The 23468-nt window shown below is 39.0% G+C and overlaps 1 protein-coding gene across 3 annotated transcripts in view; it reads left to right on the top strand.

The window, feature by feature from the left end:
• The first annotated feature begins 548 nt into the window (after nucleotides 1-548).
• HTR1F (5-hydroxytryptamine receptor 1F) overlaps nucleotides 549-23468 on the top strand; it is a 68360-nt gene continuing 45440 nt past the window's right edge. For all 3 annotated transcript variants that reach the window (XM_053457378.1, XM_053457379.1, XM_053457380.1), the window contains exon 1: nucleotides 549-735. The gene's annotated coding sequence lies outside the window, so the exon portion shown is untranslated. The remainder of the gene's footprint in view (nucleotides 736-23468) is intronic.

Raw genomic sequence — 23468 nt, forward strand, 5'->3', positions numbered from 1 at the left:
TTTTTTTCATGTATAGAAATAATGATCTATACTGTAAGCTTGTGAGCAGGGCTCTCCTTACCTATCGGTTTGTCTTAGTCTGTCAGTTCTGGTATTTGTCATACTCTCTTAATACTTACTGTAAGAAGTGCTGGGTAAATAGTTGGTGCTGTATAAATAAAAGATGATAATAATAATAATAATAATCATGATTTCAAAACCAATACAAAATAGCAGTTATAATAAAATAATGTAGGTCATCTTTTGTAACAACAAACAGAGATGAGTGTGTTTAGTTTTGGCTAATTACTAAATATGACATGTATTTACTAACTAAATAAAATAAAGAAAGTGTCAGTTTATAGTGAAAAGGGTAACACTATCTTTCTTTGAGGACATAACCTACATTCCTAGTAATACTGTTGCTCTCCAGTAGGTGGCAGCAGAGAACCTGCTGTGAGATAGCTCCTGGAATGCTGTAACATCCCATTCAGAGCAATAAGCTTTTGGGCTGGCTGCTAGTCATTCTATATAGTACATGCCTTATTAACCAACAGTCTCTTGCCTTGTCTTCTCATACACTTGGAGGCCTGCCACACTGATGTACTCTAGCCTCTGAACACACACAAGAAATAACAAACCTTGCATTGGAGTTCAACGCAGACAGTATTTTCATATTTTATCATTTTGCTTTGGATGTGCAGCAACAAAGTTGTATCAAGCTATCTTTTGACATCACCTGGATTATGAACAAAGGTAATTGACTTTGTGTTATTACTATTATTAGTATTATTATTTTTACTGTCCTCAGCATTAGTAGTAATGGTATTGTTACTATTTTAAAGACACATGCAGAATGATTTTCCAACTACATTCAAATACATAAGCAATACATTTATGTACAAAATATATGCAATGTCTTCACATGAGATGTGTTAGTGTGACTTTTTATCGCCCACACTTGATTGTTTGCCTAGGGGGTACAAGTCAACTCTTTTTATTGTGTATAGGAGTATGTGATTTTGCAAAATAAAATAACTCTATGGAGCCTATTTACAAAGGTCGAAACTAAAGCTATCACCCTACAGTTAATATTGTTTGGTTGCAATGTGATGAATGACGTTACTACTTAATATGTCAATCATCAAGTTGTGATAGATACCAATGTGACATGGTGACAGTTATTGCTTCCAGCCATGGTAGCAGTGAAAACGCTGGCAATCGGATGTCCTGTTGTGCATTTGAGGTCAGAAGGTGCAAAGAGCATCCTAGAACTTATAATATCAAATACACTTTAATTCATTTATCGCCCATTGGTGTGAGCGTCTGGCGGGTAAAGTACAGCAGCTTTAAAGTAATGTGTTGCTAACTCCCTTGGCACTCATATGATTAAAGATTTTTTTTTGCTTTTTTTTATATGATCTTTTAAGAGGCTGAATGTCTTCCGCATTTGAATTTTAGATTCTGGAATATTTTGTGTTTGGACGAAATCCCATTCAAATCATTCTAAATAGTCGTCTTTTTACAGTTTAAATGCCAGAGTTGCTCTTCAGTCTATTATACAAAGGGTTAATAAACCGTGCTACGCTTACGTGCTGCTCTGTATGCTGGCATGTTCTAAATTCTAATATATTTTATTATGGTTGCTTAATAACGTTTGAAGGGGAATCTTGGCTTTTCTAGAACTGTTTAAACTGGGATTGGCCAGTTAAAAATAGACTAAATTATCTGCATGTATTCATTTTTTATTGACATCAGGTGCAGAGCTACTGGGAAGAGGTTGCATGGTTTGTTTGGTTATCCACTCCATTATTACTTTGATTAATTTACTTTTTGAATCCCAGCTGCCAGGCTGATAACGAAAACCACATTCCTTTCCTTATTTTTTATGTCATGTTTGCTCCATTTATTAACGTTTCTTTGTCTACAAGTAAGTAAACCATCGGATTTATGTATTATTAACAATAACATTTCCATGGAAATCAGCTGGATGGGGGGGGTAAAATTTAGTGCAGTGTTTTTCACAGCAGATTTTCTTTTAACCATAATCACTGGGAAGTAGCAGATTAAAATCCTGCGGAAATTGCTTCAGATGATAGATAGAATTATATGTTGTAGTGGGAAATGTTTCTTAGGTGGTTCAAGTCTAGTTTCAAAGGGGACAGTCCAGCCATCAAATGCCATTTAATGCATATGATAGTTGAGTGGTCTCTTTAAATTTTCATGTGGTCCCCGTTGGCTGAATACATCTCCTGGCATACAGTATACTTACCGCCAGTCAAGTCACGCATGTGCAGAATGTGCTTCCGTTTATTCCCACTAAATCAGTGGAGCAAAACATCAGATCACGGATGTGGCGTGTTGCTGCAAGTTCTCCATAAGGTAAGTAGTTTATTTTTAATTATTTCATTTAAGCAAATGCGATTTGAAGTACTTAAAAAGTATTTATACATGCTTTACTTGGTGAGGCTCATGCCTGGGACACTTGAGAATCCCTTTAAAGAACCCAGAAGCAAAGCATTAAGGAGAGGAAGACATATAATAAAAGCCCTTAGGAAAAAGCTACATTGATGTGATATCATCATGATCTTTTTAGAAATACAGGTCACACTTACACAGGTCTCTTACACCGATCTGGGATCCCAATGATCAATGAGGGATCAATGAAGAACCCTAGTGTGTTGTGCAAGTCATTGGTGCCTATGGGACATCTGGTATACAATAATACACCATAAGGCTTGCTTAGCAGCTGTCATATGGCAGCATGATGCATGGTTCTTACCATTACCCAGATAAGGTTAAGATGTTGAGGTTGTATAAAAACCTGCAAAGTCTTAAAATTGATCTGATCACCATAGCTGGGAACGTCCCAGGGATGACTACCCAGAGCCCCCTCTTGTATGAGGTATGGTTAGTTACATGTACTGTGGGTGCCTGTTGGACTTTATAGGGTAGGAAGTAGGCGAGGGTAACAGGTAGCGGGCAAGAGGTAGACCGAAACTGACTGGGTGAGATTAAAGAAACTGATTAAAAAAATCTTCCCCTGGACACTCCAGATCAAACCTGACAAGTTCCCAGGAATATGTATCCACAAAAAGCTTGGAATGGACCTGGCAACAGAGAGATTCCATTAGGTAAGGTGATAGGAGGACTTTTCAAAACCTGATCAGCTTTTTTTAAAAAAAATGTTTTTAACATAAGTAAAATTATTTGAACTCGAACTAAACTTAATCAGAAAAAAGCACAAATGATGTAGGGCATATGCACAGGGGTCTTGGGTATCATAAGCTAAGCCCATACATAGTGGAGAGTTATTCAACAAGTTATTCCTGGGGCTGGATCCTCTACTTTTAAACCTATGGGTGGTGAGAAAGAAAGGTTACCACCAGTAGCTTTTCACATCTGTGAAATCAAATAAAGCTAGGTCATAGGCTGTACATTCTCAAAGATCAGTGGCTGTGGTCAGGCTTTGCATATTCTCAAGTGTAGTAAAACTCTAGAGCCACCTTCTGCTTAGCCAGCTGTGCCACCTCTATATGAAAACACATGAATAGAATCCTAACCCCCACATTATAAAGAGTCAAATAAAAATGGCACAGTGGTATCAAGATTTCTTTAAAGTGCCACTAAACTTTAGAAGAAGCTGACATTTTATGTTAAATCTACTGCCAATGAGAACTTTAAAAGTTGAAAAACTGCAATGACTACACACAGAGAGTGATTGGCTCTCTGCACTGAAAATAGCCGGGGATTGGGGAAAGGACCAAATGCATATGGCAGATTCCACATAAATTTAAAGGGACCTTTCAGCTATCATGTGCATTAATGTGTGTTCCTTTAAGAAAAAAAGGACTATCAGAAAATATATTGCTTACTAGGCTGATGATTCAAATTGGTTTAATTTGATTTAAAATGATTCACATTACTCAGATTTGAATTATTTCCTAATTCTGATTGTTGAATGTTTGGTTATTAGTGCTGTTACGGTATTTGCTATTTTTAAATCCTTGACTCACCGCAGTTTCGATTTGAGGAGCACTAGCCGGCTTTGAAATGTTTGATATGTTCAGACGTAGGTCTGATGGGAAAAGGATAAATCATTTAAAAGGAATTGATATTTACATGTAATGAGGTGACCTACAAACTCAGATGGCAGGAAGTATATCCTGACTCCATTATTTATTTTTCTTTATAAAGAGATTGAAGAAGCATTTATTGACAGCATGTGGCAGATGCTTTCAATAACGGATATTCACGAAAAAATAATGTGTCCATTTTTATAACAAAATAAAACGTAATTTGTTTTCCTGTGATTATAACACAATATTAAAATAATTGTGCAGATGTTATTGAATACTGTTCTGTTTAGGAAACTACTAAGAGAAAAGAATAGATAAAGAGAAAGAAAACAAGCCAAACAAGAAAGGAAACTTGGTTTCTATTACAACTATTATTATCACAAGCATTATTATTATTTATCAGTACAAAATATTACATGTCATTTTATAGATTTATCTACTTAGAGGTTTTAAACAAAAGGTTTAATGAGCTGAGAAATGATTCTCAATGAGGGGATAAGAATAAAAAGAGATTTTGGTGCAAAGTTCAAGAATGTGATCTTATTACCCTAGCATTATTAGGGTAATGTAGTATATTGATAACAAAAGATGAGCTCTATGGACACATTAAATACACTAAGTGACCAAAAGTATGTTGACACCCCCTCCTAATTATTGACTTTAGGTGTTTTTTCAGCCCTACCCATTACTAACAGGTGTATAGAGATTGGCAGCCATCTCTATAGACAAACATTGGCAGTAGAATGGGTCAGTGACTTCAAACGTGGTACTGTATTCATCATAGGTTACCACCTTTGCAAAATTCAGTTCATGAAATTGCTGTCCTGCTAGATCTGCCATGGTCCACTGTAAGCCCTTATATTGTGAAGCGGCATTGCCTTGAAACAGTAGACCATGCACACTCACAAAGGGGGGGGGCACCGATTATTGAAGCATGTAGCGGGAACAAGTTTCCTGTCCTCTGTAGCATCGCTCACTACAGAATTCCAAATTCATGAAATGGGTTTCCATGGCCGAGCAGCTACACACAAGCCAAAGATCACTATGCACAATGCCAAGCGTTGGCTGGAATGATGTAAAGTACACCGCCACTAGACTCTGGGGCAGTGGAAATGTAATCTCTGGAGTGATGAATCACGCTTCACTATTTGGAAGTCTGATTGATTAATCTGTGTTTGGTGGAAGCCAGGGGAACGCTACCTACCGGAATGCTTAGTGCCTACTGTAAAGTTTGGTCGATAATGGTTTAGAGCTATATCACAGGGTTTGGGCTAGGCTCCTAAGTTCTTAGTTAGCTCTGTTATATCCTCCACTCTTCTGGGAAGGCTTTCCACAAGTTCTTGCCCAGGGTTTTGAAATGGGATATCCAACAACCTCCTATAGGTGTGATGGTCAGGTGTCCACATACCTTTGGTCATACAGAGATGAAATAGAGATAAGCCACCCATAGCTTTGCATAACATCACATATTAGTGGAGCCACACATGCCTCTGGTGTGGGACAGTTGTTAAGTACGACCTTGACAGTGAGTTTGTGTAGGAAGAAATACTAGTTCTGTAATTACTGTAATATATTTATAAATATTACAATGATTAAAGATGGGCCCTCTATAAACATAGATAAATATAAGCCAGTCCTATTTTATATCTTGTCTGTTAGGAGTTAAAAAGTCAGGTATCGTTTTGGAAGAGAAAGATTTGTAGATGCACACATGCCAATCAAATTAAAATGCACAATAGGGAGACCATCGATCCATGGAGAAATCTGATTAGCAGATTTCAGCAGTGAGGAGCAGATTTATTTTATGTATTAAGAGGGGGTTTTATCTAGGAGAGAATCATGGAATTGCAGAGCAATACACAATCCTTCATTCCTTTAACAGCAAATTCATATCTCACTGTTTGAGTTCCAGGAATCGTAGGCCTGAATCATAAATCACTGAACTTATTTAGGTCTCTTAGCTATTTTTAAGAAAAATAATAAAAATGCAACAAAAATCAACAGTAGGTCGTTTTAGCAAAGCTCCTGGTTGATTATTATGTTATTTATCAATAGAAGATTTACGAGAAATATAGTTAAATAATTTGTGTTTATGTATACTGTATCCACTTTAGTTGCCTTTCTGTTATCATCCCTTCTCATTATAGATCTTCTTGGCATGGATTTCTCTATTAAGAAAAGCTTCCTTTTCCTAAATTTGTACAATATAGGGAATGTGGGTATCAAACTGCACAATTTAACTGCTCAGCTTAGTTCTTGTTTCTTAAATACATTACAGTTTAGTCAGGGCCGGCCCAAGGCAAAATGCCGCCAGGGGCGAATTTTAAAATGCCGCCCCCCCCTTATCTACCCTTCCTCTCCCTCTGTCCATGCCCCCCCCATTATCTACCCTTCCTCTCCCTCCATCCCTGCCGCCCCCCCATTATCTACCCTTCCTCTCCCCCCCCCTTGTACTTACCTTGCTTTCAGCAGTCCTGCGGCGAGTCTCCCTGTTCGGCACTCAGCATTACAAGCCGGCACCGAGACCGAACAGGGAGACTCGCCGCAGAGGAGAGAGAAAGGGGCACCGAGCGGGTACTGACAGCTTGGTAAGCGAAAACCACTCGGCGCCCCTTTCTCTCTCTTTCGCTTTAAAAAAAAAAAAAGGGCTTGGGGTGGCAAAGTGCCGCCCCTTCAAAAGTGCCGCTTTGAGCGGTTGCCCCACTCGGGTCTACATTGTCGGGCCGGCCCCGAGTTTAGTATTGCTCTTTCTTTACCTATAAAAAAAATCAGAAGAGGAAACATTTGTATGAAAGGACTAGAAAATATAATACTACTACCTTCTAGAAATACATTCATTCCTACATCCTAACTCACATTTTCCTTCTCCCCACTAACTGCTTAACTTTTGAAGACCTGCCTATGTGGGGTGACATGTTCACCTCAAGCTTTGTCATTTTCTTATCATCTGCAAATGATGCCAGTCCTCCGACACTCTCAGGTCTGGCACATCTATCTCCCATGGCAGCTTTGCCTGTGGCTAAACAACGGCACAGGTTCAAGGAGAGTGGTCACTGTCATCTTCAATTCTGAGCCACCCTACCATGTCCCTCTTGGTCATCTTTCAGTTCTAAGCATCTCTACCTAAAGTAAACTCCATACACTTCACCTATATGAAATTCACTATTGCTCATTGGCTCAACGACCCTCTCATCTACACAACCTCACTCTTAGCTAATATTAACTCTAAGCAATTTTTACTCCACATATTGGATGTTATATATAAAAAGTAATAATTCTGGATCAAAGATGAAAAGTGGTTTTATCACTCTGACAAACAATTGAATTCTCCAGTCTGCAGGAACTGTATGATGGTGACTCTGGTGATAGGAAAACATTTCAAACATTGTATCGTACTCCTTTTTTATTACACCCCACCACCACAAATGGTTGCCACTTTGGTCCATTGTCTATCACAGTTAGCCATGATTAATGATGGTACCCTTCTTAGTAAGAATATCTTTCTTTATTGCCTTTCCTTGTTCCAATTAAACCACTGCTGCTAGGCTCATATTAAGTAACTGTCCAGCCCCGATGCCATATTAACCCACCGTAAATACAGATACCTACAAAACCATTCGATAGCCTCCACATTTACATTTAATGTCAAGTTTCAATGCTCATACAGGAGTAATACAGCAATAATGTTGACCTGAAACCTGAAATGTAAAGCATAAAAATTTAAATTTTACTTTTAAAGAAATACGTTTTAAGTATACCAGAAATTATTTAATTTTTAGATTATTTTGCTATAAAGGACTGAAGACACCTTGGAATTTTCTTCCTTTTCCATAATGCAAGATCTACCAAAACACTCCAATGAAATGTATTTCATATGTATTATGAGTTCTTGCACACCTATAATATATTTGGTTTCCACCTCCTACATTCGATTATTTGCCTTCTTTTTTTGCCATCAGACAGCTGAAGAGTTAATCTCTCTATTTCCGCATCTGTACTTAAACTCACACGCTTCATTCCTCTGCGTAACCATCGTCTGCGCTTCGGCAAGATCTGTATTACATAAGCCATTTCTTTCGGTTCTTTGATCCTGATAACAGGATTTCAGCGGCACACTGTCTCTATCAGATTGAGACACTCATTATGCTACTGTTTGACAGATGGTTTACAGAGTCCAGTATTTCCACGTACAGATTCACTGACCATTGATCAATTGTGTTAAATGGCAGCTTCATTTACCATGAGCTCTTGGGTATAATACACCCACATATAATACGCTTGTTACATTTCAAACAAAATTGCAGGAAAAGTTTATATACAGGCAATATTACCCATCTACTATGGTTTACTCACTACAGAGGGAGTATGCAGGAGATCTGAATATTTCAACTCCCTGTTGTTACAATGCATTCTCAAGGATAAACACCAGTGACATTCTCCCGCAAGAGAGGCCAAGTTGGCCCTGCATAATGCATATTGTTAAATCAGAGATGAAAGCGTTAACAAATGTCCCACATTACCTATGCATTATTCAGGGACAGCTCAGCCCTTCTTGCAGGAGATATCCCAGATAATGTATAGAGATAGAGGTAGTAATAGACCTATTTTTTAATGTTTTTTAAAAAAACGCATAGAAGAAATGGCAAAACAAAACATAAATTATGTGTGGCAAGGATGGGACCTGGTGCTAAAAAATTGCATCTTTATTTACCACAATAAAAAAGCTTAAACATAATTACCGTATTGGCCCGAATATAGGCCGCACTTTTTCCCCCCACTTTAAGTCTTTAAAGGGGGGGTGCGGCCTATATTCGGGGTCTAGCGCCCGACGCCCGGGACATGCAGTCCCGGGCGCCAGGCAGGCAGCGGGGTTAGGATACAGATCCCCCGCAGCGGTGCAAGGGACCTGTATCCTACTGTCTGATACGCTCAGACAGCCTCCCCTGCCAGCACTTCCCACGGGGGGAGTGCCGGCACGGGAGGTTGTCTAAGCGCATCGCGTGGACGTTCACCGGCAGCGGCGATGCGTCGCTGCCGGTGAACGTCCGCATGATGCATTTTACATCCCCCCTCCCCGACTTACCAGAGCAGACTCCCGGGTGTCTTGCAGGGCCGCCACTCTGCCACATGCTGCCACTCTGTCCCCCCCAACCTATGCTGCCACTCTGTCCTCCCCCCCGAGATATGCTGCCACTCTGTCGTCCCCCCCCGACTTACCAGAGCAGACTCCCGGGTGTCTTGCGGGGCCGGAGGGGGACATCTACGCAATACGCGTATACAACTTCCGGTGCCGGCACTTCCGCTGAGTGCTGGCACCGGGAGTTGTATACACAATGTGCATAGATGTCCCCCTCCTGCCCCGCAAGACACCCGGGAGTCTGCTCTGGTAAGTCGGGGGGGGACAGAGTGGCAGCATATCTCGGGGGGGACAGAGTGGCAGCATAGGTTGGGGGGGACAAAGTGGCAGCATATCTCGGGGGGGGACAGAGTGGCCGCATAGGTTGGGGGGGACAAAGTGGCAGCATATCTCGGGGGGGGACAGAGTGGCAGCATATCTCGGGGGGGGGAGGACAGAGTGGCAGCATATCTCGGGGGGGGGGGACAGAGTGGCAGCATATATCGGGGGGGGGGAAGGCCAGAGTGGCAGCATGTTTTTTTGGTGCTTTTTTAAAGAAAAAAACTTTTTCTTTAAAAAAGCACCAAACATTTAGGGTGCGGCCTATATACGGGGGCGGCCTATAGCCGAGCCAATACGGTATGTTATATAGTGCTTTACTGCACATTACTCCGGCAAACTGTTTTGCTGTGAAACATGTTATTGTACTTTCACGCAAATGTTCTTTCAGAGAACATTTATCTTTTTAGAAGGAATGATAATGTCAGAGGTGGCTCTAGGTTTTTAAGAGCCCCTGAGCAAAAACTTAATTATACAGAAACTATTATGGCAGTATCTACAGTTGTGTGAAAAAGAAAGTATGCCCTCTTTGAATTCTATGGCTTTACATATCAGGACATATTAACAATCATCTGTTCCTAGCAGGTCTAAAAATTAGGTAACTACAACCTCAGATGAACAACAACACATGACATATTACACTGTTTCATGATTTATTTAAGAAAAATAAAAGCCAAAATGGAGAAGCCATGTGTGAAAAACTAAGAACACCCTTACTGCTTCCATAGGAAGTAGCCTCTTATGAGAAATGTGTGATGGGTGTTTGTATTTCTAGAGCAGTTCATAACTTACGACAGTTCAAATATTCCAAGAGGGGGGGGGGGATAAGATGCGTGGTTTATTAGGCTTTGTGACCTATTGATAGCTGTGTGTAACAGAGGTAGACACTTGAAGAAGAATGTATTTTAATTACAGAATTATTTTTTTTTAATGTTTGCTATCTTTTATATATGCAGGGACCTCATGGCCTGTACATTGCATAACTAACTATTGATATCTGAGATGTTCATTTACATGTTCGTGAAGCCCCCTTTGCGAATGCATGGAGGTTTTCTTTTAAGCATCTACACCTTTCCCCACTTCCAGCTGTTTGCTGTGGAGGAGATGTGTTCGGCACCTGCTGGCACGCGGTACCGCGAGTCAGCTTCAGTGCTGGCTTGGTGAGAATTGCGTGGGCATGTGTGTTAAGTGCTACCATTGATTTCAGTGGTAGTGCTTTCCTTTTATAAATGTGTGATATATAACTGTACTTGGAACATCAGAATGCTTCCTTCCACATACTGTAAATCATTGCACAGTGATATACACATAGCTAGCAACAGATTATTATGGATGCCATGAAGTCTGGCATCGTGGTGCCTCACAAACCGTGCAGCAGGCCAAAGTATTGATTTTTGAATAACCTTTTCCTTCACTATCCATTTTTCCATTATTAAGAGTGTTTATTTTTTAATTTGGCTTCCTTAATTAGATCCGTTTAAAATTTTGAAACAAAGCAGGAAAACAATGGGGATTGTATATTTTGGGCCTAGTTTTTTGAAACTCTGCTTATCTCTGTACTTCGATGAGCATCTGTTTGAAATTGTCTTAATCAATAACATAATGCAAATGTACATAGATAAACAAATTATATTATAAAATATAGGGACCTAATACCAGGGGAATGTGATTACTCTTGTGAAATATGTTCTTTTATTAGCTGACTTTGTTTAAATGTAAAAATTTTACATTGTGATATTTTTTGAAAATGTAATGTGATATTCCTTATGGAGAGCATTGTTTTGCAGGGTGATTTATAGCATTTGCCATATATATTACTTGGGAATTCAGAAAGTACTTTAAGGGACACAAGTCATTATATGCACTTTAATGCATATGGAAACTGGACGGTCCCTATAAATTTAAATGTGCCCCTTTTAAAAAGGGAGAATTCCCCAATTTGCATTTTCCCTTTTCATGCTTTTTTCCATGCACAAGATTTGTTCAGCAGAACACGCACTGTGCATGCGACATATTTACCTCCAATCATTTCCAGCTCTTGCTCACTAAATTCTTTGTGTGGGGGTCTGTTCTGATTTCAACTGGAGTCCCTTCCTGCGTCTGATTGGCAGCTCCAAGCAGCCAATCAGTGACATAAAACATTGGGACACAGAGGTGTAGGAATCTGTACTTCCTTCTTTTGCTTTTGTTTGAATTTACTTTATTTCATTTGCATGTGTTTATTTGTTTGTTTAGGGGGTTCTTAGAGACACCAGACTATCCCTTTGAAAGTACATTCACTATAGGTGCAATGCTCTCAAACAAGGTAGAATAAAGCAACTTTTAAAACAAATATGACATTTTTTGTACCACCACTACATAGTGTTTTTTCCCTTATAAAAGCCCTTGTGTCTTCAAGCCTTAGGAGGTCATTCATCAAACTTCTTCCCGCATGAAGGCCCCAGTTGGTCTGTGGAACACAAAGTTATTTCTGTGAGACTTTCAGTTTTGGGTAAGAGGGAAGATGGAGCAGTGAACATGCCTAAACAAAGCTCCCCCAGGCCGGAGAAAAAAAGTGACCCGGAGACCCAGGAGTGCAAACAGGTTAAGTTATGTATGGTCCATGGATTCCTCCAGATCATAATAATTAATATAAGTACAGTACAATTTATTTTTCATACCCAGAACTTGCATTCTTTGGCACTAAGCTTGGACGATTAATTTAAATGCTTTATTACAAGTTGTGAAAATGATCTCTGTAAGCATAGAATTAAATTCTTCACCGTTGGCATTTTAATCATAAATGTCCAGCCCACTGCAATAAAAAGTTTAACTCTTGTGTAGAAATCTTTAACTATGGATTACAATTTATATTTCGGATGTACGCATAAATCTGAGCTTAATGATTGTGTAGGAAAGGTCAGACACTTTGAATGATTGTGGTGGCGACTCCCAGCCACCCACAATCCACACAAAGTAATGATTTATATTAGCTGTCTCCATTTAGCAGCATTCTAATGAATTTTATTGACACCTGTCTTTAAGCTGAAAGGCTACTGTGGCGTGGACACATAAATTTAGTTCTACTTTTCAGTTCAACCTAAGGTCATCATAGTTTGTGCTTGGAATCAAATGGGTCCATAAGTCCATATGTTTTAAAATGATGACCTTTATCACCCTGTGTCTCTGTAAAGTCCCAATCAGATGGCTTAACATAAGATCAAAATTATGTAAGGGGGGCAATCAAATATTACAAAATATTTTCGTAGAGCTCAATAACGATGCATGTGGCTTAACCAGCTCTATATAAATCTTTTTAGATCCAGGCCAAACGAGGTTGACGTATACACCGAAGATTTGTAATGTGTATTAAGACAAAATGCAGACATTAAAAGTTCCCTGCGCTGGTCTTTTCTTTTTATATGTATCACGGTTATATTTTAGATATTTTGGCTCCAAGCCAACAGAGCAAGGAGCTTTACAGAATTTACAGGTTAATAAAGGGCTGCATACCTAATACGTCCCTTTTTTAGAATAAACCCCTTATTTAATATTTTCTAACCTCAATGAGCTGCTTCTTCTGTATATAAGTAGACCTTCAGGCCTAGAGTTACCTCACTGAGTGTATATATAAATCACACGCCTCTTAGTACTCATCCTAAACCGCAAAATAAATCAATTGCTTTATATATATTGGCTTATAAATCATCTGAGTACTTTGGCCTAGCTCAGCTTGCATATTATGCTGCGCTTCTTGTCAGTCTGCAAAACCATTTTCGTGGAACATGTTGCTATTTATCTATTAACATTGAGGAAATGGGGATTTTGTAGCAATGGGTGCCTGGGATGCCATTTGGTCCCGGACTGGCCATGCTTGTAACATCGCTCCGCTTAGTTTGGGAGTAGGAGCTGGTGTGCTTGCAAACAAGGATTGTGTGAAATGAAAGGAAATTTTCATTAAGTGCAGTGACTATGCCTTTGGCAGACATCAGATCTGGAATATATAAATCTGAATAATTTAAAAACGGAACACTATAAATGATAATAACACAAATGATAGATTATTTTAAGTGTATAATTCGTTTTTGTGGTTTTATCTTAGATGTGACAGCTCAAGGAAACATTTCTAAATTAGTTTGGGCAAATAAAATGTTTATGTAAATTACTCAGCTCTTTTAAAATCAGTATGTTGACTAAAAAGTTTTCGTAAATACCACACAACCTCCACCAGTTTAACACAAAAGTATCACTTTTGTTCACTTGTAATCATGGGCCATACAAACCTAGACCCTGTTTCTGGTTTATGTACCAACATATACCGATCAGCCATAACATTATGACCACTGACAGGTGAAGTGAATAACACTGATAATCTTGTTAGTGGGGGGGGGGATACATTAGGCAAAAATGTCCTCAAAGTTGATGTGTTAGAAGCAGGATCCAAGTGACTTTGACGAGGGCCAAATTGTGATGGCTACAGGTCAGGGCATCTCCATCATCTTGTGGGGTGTTCCCAGTCTGCAATGGTCAGTACCTATTAAAAGTGGTCCAAGAAAAGAAAAGCGGTGAACTGGCAACAGGGTCATGGGCGGCCATGTGGAAGTTAATGCTGATTCTGATAGAAAGGTGTTAGAACACACAGTGTATCGCATTTTGTTGTGTATGGGGCTGCGTATCCAACGACCAGTCAGGGTGACCATGCTGACCCCTGTCCACTGCTGAAAGTGCCTAGAATGGGAACATGAGCATAAGAACTGGACCACAGAGCAGTGGAAGGTGGCCTTCATGTGGAAGGCCAGGTGCGTCACTTACCTGGAGAACACATGGCGCCAGGATGCATGCATGGAAGCCCCACCTCACAACTTACTGGACTTAAAGGACCTGCTGCTGACATCTTGGTGCCAGATACCACAGCACACCTTCAGAGGTCTAGTGGAGTCCATGCCTTGACAGGTCAGGGCTGTTTTGGGGGCAAAAATGGGGCTTATACAACATTAGGCAGGTGGTCATAATGTTATGGCTGATCGGTATCATGTAATATTAGGCAACACTCAGTATCCTAAACTTCTAATTGCATTTACCACCAATCTGCTTACATTAAGATAAGATCTTCTGAGCTTTGTTTGATGTATACTTGCTTACAAGCATGTTTCAGTAATGAAGAGATACTCACAAAAATGTTAAATTATACTTCAAAGGCATGGCAAATATCTAAGCTTATTACTTTTTTGGTTTTTGGAAAGTAAAGCTTGGCTATACTATAGTGATAAGATAATCAGTAGGATAAGATGGCAACATTGAAATGTAGCTAGGTAAACAAATAAAATAGAAGTAGGTGCAACAAAAATAAATATTTGTTCTTCCAATACTTTGTGGTGCGATGGTACGACCAAGGTTTTTGAAGGTTTTTGGTGTAGAAAAACTAATGAAATAACCCGTTGCCAAGCCAATTGGCTCAGTAAAGTTTAATATGGCATAATCAAGTAAATAGCAATGCTCTGATAGTTCCTAATCAGACATCTAAATGTATATCAGTCATAGCGCTAAATACAACATGTTGTTTAATTATTTACAAGTATACAATGGAGATGGCAATTAAAATATTTTTGAGTTATGAGAAAGTTATTAATTATGTATGACTCTAATTAAATGAGGCAAATGAAAAAGTGTCCCCTCTGCATGGGGTATTTATACATGTTTCATAAATGCATAATAAATACTTGATTAAGTTGCATTCATACCTGGGAAATTTCTAAATGAGCTTACACTGAAATGATTTAAGTATTAACCCTTTAATAGCAAATTGTGAAGATTCTATGTAGTAACTCCTCAAATGTCCTAACCAAATGGCTTTAATACCGGTCCTCATGGAAACCCTGACTGTTATTATTTAAAGGTACACTTAACTGAGTGACTTGCATTCAAGAGGGATGTCAACCATAACATATTGGGGCAAGAGCACCAACTGGTAATCTTCTATTCCAAAACGTATGACCCTGCAGATATTCTTATTCACCCTTAGATTGGATAAAGAACCCTAAGACTCATGATCAAATGCTAAGAGTTCCCAGGCATGGTTAAATAGTCTTTGTAAATTAATAAAATAAATTAATAAAGAAACAAAAATGACATAATGCCATTTACATTTTGAAATGATCACAATTAAATCTCTATTTTATATCAATGAAGCAGATTTCCCCATGTTCTCTTTTACTAATTTCATTAAAACAACCTTATTCCATAGTTATAATGAATTCAAATACAACTAGATACCAAGCTGGCTGGGAGATTGCAGAATAGCAGTTTTCGTTTCAAATTCCCCTGACACATTAAGATATAATGCCACATGTTTGTTAATAGATTGTTCCGTTTTATGAAAAATATTGGCTATATGTATGTTTCATGGCCATAATTTAAATTTGTTTTACCATCTGCTGGCAAAGTATTGTCTAGTGACTGCGTCAAGACACTAGTAACACGTTTTTTTCAATTTGCATTGGAAATAAGTTGTATGTATGTATGTATATATTTATTTATTTAGACCTAACAGATGTACTTAGTGCTTTATGGTTATACAGTAGCTGGTAAATTGCATTTCTGATAATATTTGTTTTGTGAGATGGTGCAGTCATTTTATATTAGCTTACTGTTTAGAGTAAATTCCATATGTCATGCTCTACATTGTTTCACCTCTATCTAATTAAAGGTAAATATATTAAATCATGCATAAATGTGAGTTTCACACACTTTATTTAATCTCATGTACTGTGAACTGAATCTACAAACAGACAGGGTGCATAATAGTCCTTTCCAGTACTTCACAGTTTCTCCTGTCAGAGTAGTCATCCAGTCAACTGCTACTAGTTACATAGTTACAGGAGACCATATGTAATATTATTACAATATTTTTCATTAGATTAATGCCAAATTCCACACATGGTTCTCGAACTCAGTTGTGTCATGTTATAATGATCGTGTCTCCGACTACACTGTGATTAAGAAGCAGGGCCCCATAGCTCTACATTGCTGATTGCAATTTGTGCAATCAGCCAGCAGGGGGAGTGATCAGAGATCCTAGTAGGCTCTGGACAGACTATGTGCTCCCAAATACTTGTCTGGAAGGGAATCCTCATCTGGCATTCAAACAGCACACAGCCAGTGATGTTGTACCTACTAACACAACCTAAGGATCATCATTTAAAAAAAATATATATATATATAGGCTTCCTCTGATTATTTTGTCAGCAACATCAATGCTATTTTTTGGGGTGGGCATCAACACTATGGAGGAGGCAAAGGCTCATAAGTTATGTGTGGCATCGAGCGAAGTAAATAAACAAGCGAAGGGGGGGAACTTTGACAGCCACTAGCTTCACTGAAAGATATTAATTTTTCTACTATCTGTGTTGTTCATGACAGTCTCCCATGGCAAAAGAAGATGAGTGTTTGTACAGACCCACATTGCCTTTAGAAGTTCCTGGGTCAAAGAATAGACATCAACACTATTAAGGAGACAGAGGCACCTAAAAATGATGCCTAACACTCAGCGAAGGAAATGAATGAGCGTAGGTAGGAAACACTGACAGTCACTAGCTTCACTGAAAGATATGAGTCTCTCCACCCTTTGCAGTGTTCATGGAAGTCTCCCATGGCAAAAGAAAATTAGAGTTTGTACAGACTCCCATTGACTTTACAGCTTCCCGGGCTGGTCAGGGGCGATCGGAGGATCTTCTCAACCAGCCCTTGATCCTTACTGCTCACAAAAGCTGTCATACTTGGGAAGTATGCTTAAAGAAAGTGGTGGTGATCTTGGCTGAAACTAGTCTGTGGTGATGAGACAGTACCTGTCACTTGGGTGTAGTGCCCTTCCCTGCAGGACAGCAAGGGGGGTTCTCTGTGTCTGTATACCAGTCTCTAACCCTTCTGCTCTTATACAATGTAAACCTTTAGTGTAAGCTTGTCTCTGACAGCCTCTCAGGCAGGGCCGGCCTTTGGGGTGTGCGACCTGTGCGACCGCACAGGGCGCCATGGTTGCAGGGGCGCCTGACCGGGACTTAGATTAAAGCATCGTTTTTTTTTTGTTTTTTTTTTAAACTTTATTTAACATCATTGATGTTAAATAAAGTTTAAAAAAAAAAAAACGATGCTTTAATCTAAGTCCCGGTCAGGGGCGCCGAGCGGTTGCTCGTGAAGTTCTCGGCAACCGCTCGGCGCCCCTTACTCTCAGTGACTCCGTCGCGGTGCCAGCATTTCATGTTGAGCGCCGGACTATACCGGCGCTCAACATGAAATGCCGGCAGAGCGAGAAGACGGATGCCTCCCGCTCTTACCGCAGGACTCCGGCAACAAGGTAAGTGGGGGGGGGGTAGTTTGAAGGGGCAGAGGGGGGGGTAGTTTGAAGGGGCAGAGGGGGGGTAGTTTGAAGGGGCAGAGGGGGGGGTAGTTTGAAGGGGCAGAGGGGAGGGGTAGTTTGAAGGGGCAGAGGGGAGGGGTAGTTTGAAGGGGTAGAGGGGAGGGGTAGTTTGAGGGGGGGTAGTTTAAAGGGGCAGAGAGGGGGGGTAGTGGGGGGGGCGCCAGAGGAGTAGTCCGCACAGGGCGCCACAACGCCTAAGGCCGGCTCTGCTCTCAGGTCTTCTCCTCCCTAGCAGTCCACATGTACTGGATACCCTGAACACTGGAACACAGCTCTTCAGCTCAAACTTGGGGGCTCTGTGGCTCAGGGTGTGTTTAGTTCCTAACTGGAATTTGTGTAGCTTTTGTCTGGCTTTTCTGCATAGTGATGGGCTTATCTGAAGACATTCAGCCTATATACAATTTTTAAACAATTTATGTTCCTAGGTTAGATGCAGCCCAGTGCCAAATGCAACTTCTCACAAAAAAATTAATTCACACAACAGGGAAAGGTGTAAAGTGCTTTGAAACCGTAGAGAACAGTTACTAGAGAGTTTATGTTTTCTAATTACACTTGATGTCTGAAGGATTACGAATAGCTCAGTATTGTGTTTTCAATACTTTGCAATTACTCAAAAATAGCATGGCTAGACTTTAAACTAACTGAATACAATAAAATCTTTGTGACAAATAAGGCATTTATTTCCTTAGACAAAATGTAAAATTTCATCTTTAAGATGCATAGGAGATGAGGATCCTGGATCAGATAATTTTCTGAAGCTTGTTAGGGCCAAACCTGTTCAAATTCCTTTCATGGAATCTGTGATATGGCTCGCCAGAGAAATATCTCTTAAATTATCTTTTATCCAGACTAGATACAACTTAAAAACCATTTAATTCCTGCGTGATATCCTCTTTGAATCCTTACTAAATTTCTTTCCGCTCTTCCCGTTTTCACCATTCTATTCTGAACACCTCTGTCAGGCTGATTTTCTTATCCCATCGCCCTACATTTGGGCCAGTCCCTTCTCTGACTCCCTATACTTTCCATACTAAAAGTTAAACTGTGTTAAACAACACTGCACCCCCGTATCTCTGCTCTTGTCTCCAAACACTCTTTTAACCACCCTCTTCTCTCTGTTCGCAACATTTTTTCTCGCCTCAAATTAGACCAATTTTTTACACTTGCTTCTCGAGGATTTTACCCATATTGTAATTTTACTAAAAACCTACTCGTACAGAGACATGTATAATCTATCCACAACTTGTATTGGGGAAGAAACCATTTGTTCTCTTCCACCCTCTAGATCTCTAGGCCATTGACTCCTTCAAATGACCCTCCTTATAATGATCCTCAACCAAGTTCCCCCCTCGCATTCTGTCCCACCCCCCCTCAACCTAATAGACTGTAAACTTTGAAAAGCAGAACTTCTTCTATTATTATTAACAATTTACAATTTATTATTATTATTATTATTAACAATTTAACTAACAGAAATAACAGGTAGGGGTAGGGCCCTGCTCAAACTGTATTCTGTATCTAACGTGGTAACATTTGTTTGTTATTGTCAGTTCTGTGTATTTTTATTTGTAATGCTTTGTATTCTCCACTTTTATACTGGCGCAGAATCAGCTGGTTCTCTATATATAAAATGTATTCAACATTTTAAAAATATTATTATATATATTATACATGTGCTTTCTAGATCACCTATTTTTCCTTAGATGTTGGCAGTTGAAATATTTTCTCTTCATTACCATATTTGTTATCAGATACAAATATATATTTATTATGACAATTTGATTACTATGTCATACAGTGATGAATGTACATGTAATTTATTGTCGTAGAGGTCTATATAAACACATAAGTAGGGTGAACTTTGACTTAAGTGCATGAGGATTTCATTGTGCTGCATTGAGTAAACAAAATTAAGTAAAAGAGGAATATGTAACTTTGATTTTATATATAGTATATCAGTATGTTGTGTAATATATTCACTGAATGCCCAGTGATAATATAGAAAAGAAAAAAATAGCAAAAAAAGCTGATTCATATACTTTACATTTCTTCAATACTATAGGCAAATGCAAAAAAAGACTAATGGGACTCAATTTGAATTAAAATATGTTAAAAAATTCTTGCCTAATTCTTAAAAATGATGATGCTAATGATTTGCTATGCCACCAAATAATCTACTATAGTACTTTGAATCTGAGTATAATATAATACACATATTAATTGGTAAGTACTGTCATGGAAAAAAATAATCCCTATGTGTGTGTATATGTGATGTTTTTTTTTTTAAATAATTCATGCAATTTCAAACACAAGACCGTTATCACGTACAGAACACATTAAGGTGAACACATCAGCCATATTTTGAAGGACGGCTATACGTCTTACTTCACTGACCAGATCATGTTTTGCCCTGCGGTATGTGTGATGTATAACTCTGCAAATGATTGGTTTCTGTGAGTTTATTTATACATCTCACAAACTGCAGGGGGCAGAATTTTACATGAGCAGGTCAATGACATGTATAGGTGTCTTGGAAAACATTGTCAATGTGGTTCCCATACACCCCACACAATGCTTACGAAATACATTGTAGGTACATATGAATGCTCACATCCCTCTTCCTGGAAGGAACAACACAAAATGTAAATGGACAACACAGATCAAAAGTGTCTCCCCGTAGAATGTCATTCGGCAGTGAAAGATAGCATTAAAGTCCATATGATGGCTGGAGAGCGCCTGTAATGGCATATAAAAAACAGAAACCTGGAATTTTAAGGTAAATTTTTTAAAAATCTGCTCTTGTTTTTATCTTATTCCCTGAGTTGACTAATACTGCTTCTACTGCATATACAGTAAACAAATCAAGTGACTTGTTTCCTGATTTTATTCTTTTCCCTGGTCCTTCTCTGTACTCTTTTCATTTCGACGACACATCCAAAAAATGCTGAATAGACTTTAGGCATAAACATAATATGTATCTTCGTTTGCATATATAAAATCATTTCCAGAAGAGATTTTTGCCTACTACTGGCTTGGTTCAAGCTTCAAAGCATTAGGTTCTGCTGAAATACGTTTTATTTGTAAGGAATAACATGTCATTTCACAACTCTATAATATTGTAGCTTCAAAAGTGTCTCCCCGTAGAATGTCATTCCGCATGACTTACTGAAAGAAAACATTACTGAAAATAAATTCCCCTTTCACTAACTCATTAAAGGGTAGATGTGATAAAAATATGGCCTGATTATTTTCAGAGAAAAGAAAGCTTGTTTGTATAGCATGCACAGGAAAGGTGCTTAACAATGCATGGTGCGTTCGGAATCCGGAAAAGCTCATTGCTTTGTGGTCACAGAGCAACATAACCCTGTATTGTATAATGCCAAGCAATATCTTATTTAGTAATTGGGACCAGACCGGGAGAGAGTCTAGACTGTCCTAAACAACCAAAGAGCTTTATGACTATATTAAATCATCATTTGAAACAAAAATGCAGCACTCTTTAAGAATTGTCCCAACAGAGTCATGGGATTCCTCTAAATTTTAATATTTTCTAGAAAGTCTGTGATGCAATCAGGGTGGCTCCAAAACTCGGTGTGGAGGAGGTTATTGTCTGTAGATGGTGTCCATAAAGAGGACAAAGGTTGCAGCAGACAGCCATCTGCTATCCAGAATCTACCACCATTCCTATGGAGGGTCTGTCCCTACACAGAGCCCCCCCCGTCACCCAGTACCCACAGTCATGACAGCGCGTTTGGGGGGAGCGCTCTGCGAAATACTGCAGGCGTCAGAGTCAACCCTGACATTATATATATATGTACATTTTTTTCATATCGCTAAAATGGTCACATTACATTATGTTTCTTGTTTGTAGGGTTAAATTACATACATTACATGACCTATTCATCAAAGTTTGTATTTCTCAAACAGTGGTGAAATCATTACGCCTGACTCTTTTTACATATTTCCATTCTGGGCTCCAGAAATGGAGAATTGTAATCGCGGGCACTTTATTCCACAAACAAGCTGCATGATAATAACATTTTGGACTACATCATGGTCCTTTATCCAGCAAGAACCATGATGTGGTCCGAAACGTTGATTTGATTTTTCAGATCAGGGAGCACCTGTGATGGGGAGAGGTGCAAAACACAAAGCCAGGTCAAAGCTTCTTCTACAAACAAGTCCAAAAGGGATTTCAGACTGTATATAACTATTTGATCTTCAACAGCACCCCTTTATAATGTATGCTAGTTCTGGTGAGTGCTTCCTCTATGGACTTGTAACCCTCTTCCTCTTCACCAGGGTTTTTTTTGTCAATGTTGTACCATATTGTAAAATTACCATAGCAGAATATTGCTTTTGAAAAATGTAAATCACTAAGAGCAGCTCTTTATGAAAGCCAATATCCCCTGCAGCTGACCTCTGTGACAAAATTAATATTCTTGACAAGCACTGTAAGCATATTTAAGATGTAAACAGGAGTGACATTGCATAAATACTCACTCAATAACGCTATGCCATAACGATTTTAGCCAAGAGCAAATGTTCTAGATGGAACTTGTTAAAGTCCCCAAAATTCTTTAAATTCATAGATGTAAGGCTGAATGAGTATTTTATATTGCATTCTACATCCATATTACAGAGTGTTTGTTACATCTACTGCTGTACCTTTCACATGATTTCTCAGTAGGTTTTATCTAAGGTTCTAAGTGGGATTTGGCAGGAAAGTTGTGGTTTTAACTCCCTAAGTACACTCTACATTATGAAGGGCCATTCCTGGCACATTTCTCTGAAAGAAGAGATGAGCATAATTCAGTAAGTAAGATGACGAGAAGTCTCACTGATTTATGCTTACACAGAGCCATCTAAGCTATTCTTAGAGCTGGAGCTCACTAGGTTTGGTCATTCACATCCAAGGCCAAACTGGGGATTCCAAAGAGGCCGTTGTCTGGATATACGTTATTACATTCTCACGGTAGTGTGTATCTAGTAAACTGTTCCTTTAAATGGCCAGTCAAACCACACCATGCAGAGCTGTTTCTCCTGCACAGTAGACCAATTAAACGTTACGAATGTCACTTTTGTTCCCCTAGATACACCAGATCTAGATTGCATTAAATGATTAAAAACCACAGAGACTATTGAAATATTGATTCTTAACAGTTTGCCATGTTATTTGATACACATTGTAAATGTTAAATGCTGCGACTAATATTACCCTTTTCAATCCTGAAGACTCCACAGTACATACAGAAATACACTTTTGTTCTGTGCGTAACCAGTCAATTTAAGATAGGAAGCACATTTAACCTATATATAAATGTAAAGTTTTGTTGCATGAATCATGAAGTCATGAAGCGGAGATGTTTAGGGCAGACTAGATGTCTTCACCAGGGGCAGATACATAATTGTATGAATATGTAATTACATTATAACTGGTGTTATATATGACTGTTTCATACATGTTTTGCCTGTTGGTTGATTTTTACTGGCAATGACAACAAGCTGGTTGCCGACAGTCTTTGGAGAACCAGATTTGGCTCCTGTTCATTCTTTCCCATAA

This window comes from Spea bombifrons, chromosome 2, assembly GCF_027358695.1.
Source record: "Spea bombifrons isolate aSpeBom1 chromosome 2, aSpeBom1.2.pri, whole genome shotgun sequence".
Classification (NCBI taxonomy): Eukaryota; Metazoa; Chordata; class Amphibia; order Anura; family Pelobatidae; genus Spea; species Spea bombifrons.